Below are 7337 nucleotides of genomic sequence, written 5' to 3' on the forward strand. Positions count from 1 at the left end.
TGAGTCGCCCTCAACCCTCCACTTCCTCGGCGGTGGTGCCACCACCAAAGCGATATATGCAGGGTCAAAACAAGAAGAGGGGTTCGTATAAGACCAAAAAAAGTTCAAAAGAAAAGCTGTTTTTTCCCTCCTCCTCCCTCCTCTCTCGACGACAGACGAACAAGTAAGAGTTTCGATGGTGTGTCTTGAAACTGCAAAATGGAAAAACCAAATAGGAAAGACTTTGAGGAACCCTTTGAGCGACGCCTAGGTTACCTCCCTCGCCTCTGCGGCTTTCGCACATGTTTTTTTTTTTATTTTTTTTTTTTTTTTTTTTTTTTTTTTTTTGGCAGTCGATTAGCCCTACACTCCACGTGGTGACTGCGGACAAAGGCTCACTCTTTGAAATATTTCTGATGCAGGATTATTTTTGGAGTGAGCTTTTGAGAAGAAAGGCTATAAAAGAAAACTCCCTCCAAATCAAACATAGTCTCTCGTCTTGGGGAAAAAAATACGACGAGAGCCATACAAGCAAAAAAAGGGGTGGTCGGGTAAAACAAGCAGATGCTATGCAACTAGGATTCAACGAAAGACACAGGCTCCCACACTAAAAGCGTCCTCATAACATAAGCCAATCGCATTGGGGAAAAAAATACACGTGTAGCAGTGTGTAATAACGAAGAGTGGTTGGGGGTGGTGGGAAATGGTATTTGTTGAAATATTCTGATTGGCAGGATTATTTTTGGGAGTGAGCTTTTGACGAGAAGAAGGTAAAAGAAAACCCTCCAAACCAACACTCAGTCTCTCTCTCTCTCTTGGGAAAAAACATACACGAGAGCCATACAAGCAAAAAAAAAGGGGTGGGGTCGGGTAAAAATAAGCAATTCTCTGCAACTAGATTCAACAAGACACAGCTCCCACATATATATTTAGCGTCCTCATCATACCAACGCTTGGGAAAAAAAAAAAATACACGTTGCAGTTGGTAAAAACGAAGAGTGGGTGTTGGGCTGTGGGTGGGAAATGGTACCAATGCTGTAGTAGCGGACGTTCACTCTCTGTAAGATGGCATAATTGACGCTGGCAGACCGCTGTAGGTACGTCAGATAGTTTATCACGCGCCACTACTGTGACTATAGCTGTTAAGATGAGGCGTGGCCGACCGCTGTAGGTACTTTCAGATGACAAGTTTAATCGCGCCGCCACTGACTGTGATAAGCTGTAAGAATGATTGCTCTGGCAGCACTCTGTATGATTTTCTCGACTTACTTCTGTGACTTCAGACCGTCAGTCACACGGGACTGAAGGGCGCCTTTGGCGACGTATCCCAATCAACCTGCCTTTGAGACTTTTTAGTCCCTTAGACTCCGCGAGCTATTCATGTCGAGCAGGCAAAACAGCGTACTTGAACAGGTCCGTCCTCTCTCTCTGCTCTCACACAGACCATGGATAATTCGTAAGTTGAGACGACTGTTTGTTTATTTTTAAAAATATATATATATATATATTTTTTTTTTTTTTTCTCTAAAACCGAGTATAGGCATTCACGGATTTTTTTTTTTTATCCCTTCTTTTTTTAGAAATGTACTTTCTGTGGCGGTTACAATTTCCGGCGGGTGCAAGAACCCTAGAATCGGCATATTGAAAGCCACACATCAGAAAAAGATAAAGGTTTTCATGGTTCTTTGTGATTTTCGGAACGCGGAGTTTTCGCGCAAGAGAGCATCTTCGGCCGCATGTGAAAGGTTCATCTCCGTCACCTTCGACTGCTTTGATGGCTTCCTCCTCCTCCTGCCTCTCCTTACCGTCACCTCAGCGCTAAAAGCAAAAAACCCAGGCGCAGGGTCAGATAGAAGAGATGAGCTTTTATCACACAAGTTACCCCCTGATGTTGAAGAAGTGTATGTATATATATCACTGGATCCGGGCCACCCCCCCCCGCGTGCAGTCAAAACGCTACAAACGGTAACGCGAAAACAGCAGTCGGTAATGTTACGCGGTTCTTTTGCGACTCCCCAATGCCACTTCCTGTATGGAGACATAACTGTCTCGTGGATCTTTTGGATATCTCAAAAAAAAAGCGTTTTTTAAAAAAATTAATTTTCCACTCCCTTTTTGTTAAAAAATAAAACTTTCTTCATGGGAGTTGTCAACTTTTTCATGCCTACTGCCAACAACACACAGAGCGCTAGGAACAAGAAAGACCGCCGTCTGATTTCGCAATAAAAGAGATTTTTTGGACTTTATACATCAAGTTCAAGCAACGTAACGACGCGTTGGAGCAGCCCCAATAACGAACGTCCGCGACAGTAAGGTGCGGTGGAGGCCATCATGTCTCCACCTTCCTTTTTGTCAGCGTAGTCAGCCGATCGACGACTTTTCCTATCGTGGTTGTTTGTAAGCAGATTAAAGGATCTTTTAACCCGAATACATTAAAAAATTTAACATGAACCTTGCATACACCTTCAAACAGACGAAACCTACGGGCAGAGCGTGTGACGTGACAATTTTGTTTTTTTAGAAATTAAGCGCCATCGCATTACACCGTGGCTCATATGCGGGCATGTTTTTTCGCGTCTTGTGGGTGGTAAGACCGGCTGGTGTGGGTCGCTCTGCGCGAGAATAATACTGTTCAAGTACAATGTACCGCAGTCTGCCCTTCTTTTCTTTGTGACTTTCCAGGGAAGTGACCTGCTAGGAAGATCGCCGAGTTAGAAGATCATTAGGAAAGGTAACATGTTCGATGTTTTTTTCAGTTTGATGAAAGTCAGTCTCCTCCCTCCCCCCCGTTCTCCTGTCCTCCCCTCCACGGACAGCGCGTACAAGAGTTACAGACGTTCGCTTGATTTCCTCTCGTCGTTTTACATTAACAGCACATTTCCATGCACATAAATCGGAACATCGACAAGAAAGCTCAATGACACACCACGCGTTCAATGGTTGCAGTGCGGAAAACGTTGAAAAACAAATTAGCGGTGATCGGAGCGTGACGAAAAGAATCAAGGGTGATTAAGGTGAAAGAGACGTATCAAAGGGCGGGGTTCTATCGAGTACACAGCACTCACACCGTCCTGGAAAGTTTATCAATGCGGCACGGTTTCGGGATCGAGCGTGCCGTTTGTTTTTTCCGTATATGTCTCTTGGGCCACCTTTGATTTCGATAGTTTATTTTTGATGCGCTCACCCGTCTTGCTTCCCCAAGCCGACAGCAACTACACAGCGGTAAACAGCACAACACAGTTCCCTGTTCGTTGTCGGTAGCAGTAACGTTCCGTGATTTTGAGTTCGCCGGTTTTTGCCTTTGGGCGTCATGCGACGGCGACCTCGCAACAGGACTGTGATCGATCGCAAATGGTCGACATCTAGAAAAAAAAAAAAAAGATCCTCATGGACCGGTCTTTCTTTTTATATATGCGAGAAGCGGTTTAGTGACCGTGCTTACAGGACTAGGAAGATGCGTGTCGATCTAACAACAAAACAACTCCCCCTGACATGTATTCAAAATTCCCACCAGGGAAAGACAGCGCGCTGCATTAAAGCCCGGGATTCGACGACATACTTGCGTCAACTTACCGGTCATACTATGAAGGGTTTACTCGGGGAAATTGACATGCAATGTCATCAAACACCTATCCCTTGTTCGCTCAGGTTTGTCCTTCTGGCGACAAAAGAAGCAGACGATGACGAAATGTTTGACGAGACCAAAAAACCCTTTAAGTTTGTGGTGAAGGCTCGCCACTACGCATTTTTTGTGCATTTCTGCACGGTGCACCAAAGCTAAAATTTCTAGAGCGTCGTCAATTTTCGCTACCGCGGCCGGGGGTTTAGGTGGTTTACGCACATGAAAGTAGTTGGCTGCCTACAGGGACGTCAGCAGAACAAAAGGTTTCTTCCCGACGAGCGTCACCTCTGTTCGACACACTACCAGAAGAAACAGCGCACCACGCAACCTCCCTCCCGCGCCTTTCTAAATGAGCGCCAGGCATGAATATAAGCATCTAGGAATTCCAGGGGATCCAGCTAAGATGGCTCCTCGACTGAAAGGTGATTGGGTAGAGGAGTGGTCGCGCGTTATATGTTCGATACACTCATATCAGAAGCTAAGCATCTACAGACGGAGCAAATCGCCTACTGTCAAAGGTCTGATGGAAGGTGATTTCTCGCAAGATGTAAATGAGGATATAGAGATGCAATAAGTTCTGGTGAGATGGCAGGCGGAGAGATAATTTATCTTATATTGCTGAGATTATGTGCTGGAGTTGTGATTTATTCAGTAGCGTAAATCAACTCAAGACGATCGATGCGATTATTGCTGCAATGGTGCACGCAGTATACTGCGATTTAGTCACAAACATATGGAGAACTGAGTAGGAAAGTTAACAAGGAGATATCATACCTGGAATTCGCCTTATAACTAGGTACGTGGAGACTTGAGGGACAGTAGATTATGGAAGTATCTGATAGTTTACGTGTTGAAGATTACCGGACTAGGATTATTATTTATGATCTTGTGCAAGAGTGCGTGTGGGTGGGGCGTGTCGCGATGGGGGCATCAGAATTTCTAGCGCTACTACTCGCTGTGCTACGATCACGATAGATGAAAGGCAAACGCTAATTTCTGGCTTCCCGGATCACATCTGCGCTATCTCTTCATAACTCTGTCTTCCGAGTCTACTTTTCGCTGTTTTGATGAAGACAAAGACATCATGCCGACTTGCTTTCGTCAGGATCAGACAATGTTATAAATCGACCAAAGCCCGGTTGCAACGAAACATGATGTTGCGCTGGTTATGTGTTCGAAAAGTAGGGAGAGAAGGGGGCCTCGCATAGCATTTTTGTTATGCAGTCAGGTAGAGGGGATAGAGGATGGCAGAAGGGCAAGGTGCTGTGCCAATCACGTTAAAATTCTCACGACATGCATATAGTAGGTTGTCAACGATACCTTCAGAGCAATGACCCCGTACAAAGCATAGAGTGGCTTCGATGCCAGTGCAACGCCTTGTAGTCTCTGTGACGCTTGTTGATGCCACGAGACATGGGCGACGGTGTGTGGAACATCCCCATCATCCGGAAAAAAGAAATGAATTGTAAGGGTGTGAAAAAAGAGACGTGTACGGACAAAGTAGTGCGAGAGCGAGTGGCTTGTTAGAAGGTGGGTCATGTTATCTTGTAAAAACATTCAACTGATTCGGCGATAACATTTAATAATTACAAAAAGAAAAAAGATCAGTGTAGGGAAGAAGGCATTCCGCGTCGACGGGTGGCCATTCGGAAACAGCAGAACGCGTCTATCAGTTTCAGCGGCTTGGATTCTTTTTTCACGACAGAAAAAGAACTGCCTCCCTCAGTCTGGCGTGGTCGCTCATTCATAACCGTTTAAACAAAAGCCACTCGTCACGAGGTTTGCGGAAAAAAACGCGTATGGAGATCACGCGTACTTACCAAAAAACGTCGTCGGTGTTGCTGCATGCAGGAAATGTGGGAGTGCGAGTTGGGAAAGACAAAAAATAAAGACCAATTCCCCCAAATCTCCCCCGTTATACGCTGCAACAAGCTCCCACTCCTACAGTTCAAACGATATCCCACCGAAAACGACAACATTCTATTCGAGCCGCCAGTGAAAGACGAAACGCTGAATTTTTTTTTTTTTTTTATTTTTTTGTTTGTTTTTTTTTTTTTTTTTGGTGTGTTTTTTTTTTGGCCTGGGTGCAGTGCGATCTTCACGTCCCCGAGGCGTTGCGTGGCTGGAAGCGGTCAGCGAGAATGACGCCCATCGTCTTCAAAAACATTCACGTCACGCGCTCCGACATTGGTTCCTTTCATGCGAGCGGGTACGCCGGAAAATATAAACTGTTGACCGGATCCACAAAAACGCTCATCGGCAGCTATGTCGGCAACAACAGGTTTTAATAGCGACCCCCTTTGTTGAATGGTATCTTGAAAATGGGCTCATAGTCCTGCCGCTGTACCTGGTGATAGAATACGACACCAACCCAAACCTTGCTTTTAAAGGGTTGCTTTGGCGACACTGGTCACCAGCGCGTGACGCCCAAGGATAAATCTGACAGCGATCCATCCAAAAAACAAGATTTTAAGCGAAACGTTCAACTGTTAGGCAACAGTGCTTACGGCAAGACGCTCACAACATCGCCAGGCACTGCGACATTTACTACGTCGGTGACTCTGACTGTGAAAAACTGATAAACGACAGTCCTTTCAAAAGCTGACGGAACTGACGGAAGACTTGTACGAATAGTAGAGATGGCCAAAAAGAAATCAACTGGGTCTCCCCCTTGCGATTGGCTATTTCGTCTACCGAGTCGCCAAACTGAGAATGCTTCAGTTTTACTACGACTGCGTGGACAAGTACGTAGACCGCAGCAACTTTCAGCTTGTGCGGCGATGGACACGGATTCGCTGTACATGGCTTTGGCTGCCCACCTCGCTTCGAAGATGCCGTCCGTCCCGAGTTGCAACACAACAGTTTTTTTTTCATAGAATACACGCAATGGTTCCGGGACAAGCATGCGACCAACATCACAAGCAAGACTTTTGTGCACAGGAAGCAAAAACAATATAAACCCACAAACCCTGGGACCCCTCTGCCTGTCCCTGCCTGTTCTCAACGCGCTCGCGACGACATAACGCATCACCGGGCTGTTTAAAACAGAGTAGAAAACAGGCGATGCTACCATCGTAGCTCTCTGCAGCAAACTATTACATTTGTTTCGGTGACACGCAAAAAGTCAGCACCAAGGGGCTAAACAACACATCCAAAATCAACTTTGCCACAACCATTTCAACGTGTGAAAAAAACAGGTTTTTACAGACACAGCAAGCCAGCGGTGGATGCAACACCGGTTTCAAGAAAAACAGATGGTAAGATCTATGTTACCTATCAACAAACATCGCAAACTCTTTGTCCTATCTGTAATACATCAAGCGTAAGAAGGTCCTGACGAATGGCGGCTTGACCGGTGACATGACGTACCGTGTGCCGCTTAGGACATTTGAGCGCTGCTGCTACCGTTTAGACTGTGATATCTTCAAAGCCTGTGATAAAAGTTTTTTTTCCTTTCTGGTCTTTAAATGCGTCAACGACACATTTTTTGCCAGTCAAAACAGCCCCTGCCTCTCGTGCGCGCACTGGGTGGACAAAAGTTTATTAAAGTTTATACTTTTTGTAACTTTGACGAAATGGGCTCTTTCAATTTGTTGCAAGCATTTCTGTTCATCCACCCCAGTGATTTGATCCCAGAGTTGATGGCCCCCTCGCACGCGCACACAAAGGGTGGGGTAAGGGTGCCATCATAAACACAGCACGCGACACTTTATCGCACCGTTCCCTCCCAGGGCAA

The sequence above is a fragment of the Pomacea canaliculata genome, linkage group LG1 (genome assembly GCF_003073045.1).
Source record: "Pomacea canaliculata isolate SZHN2017 linkage group LG1, ASM307304v1, whole genome shotgun sequence".
NCBI lineage: Eukaryota > Metazoa > Mollusca > Gastropoda > Architaenioglossa > Ampullariidae > Pomacea > Pomacea canaliculata.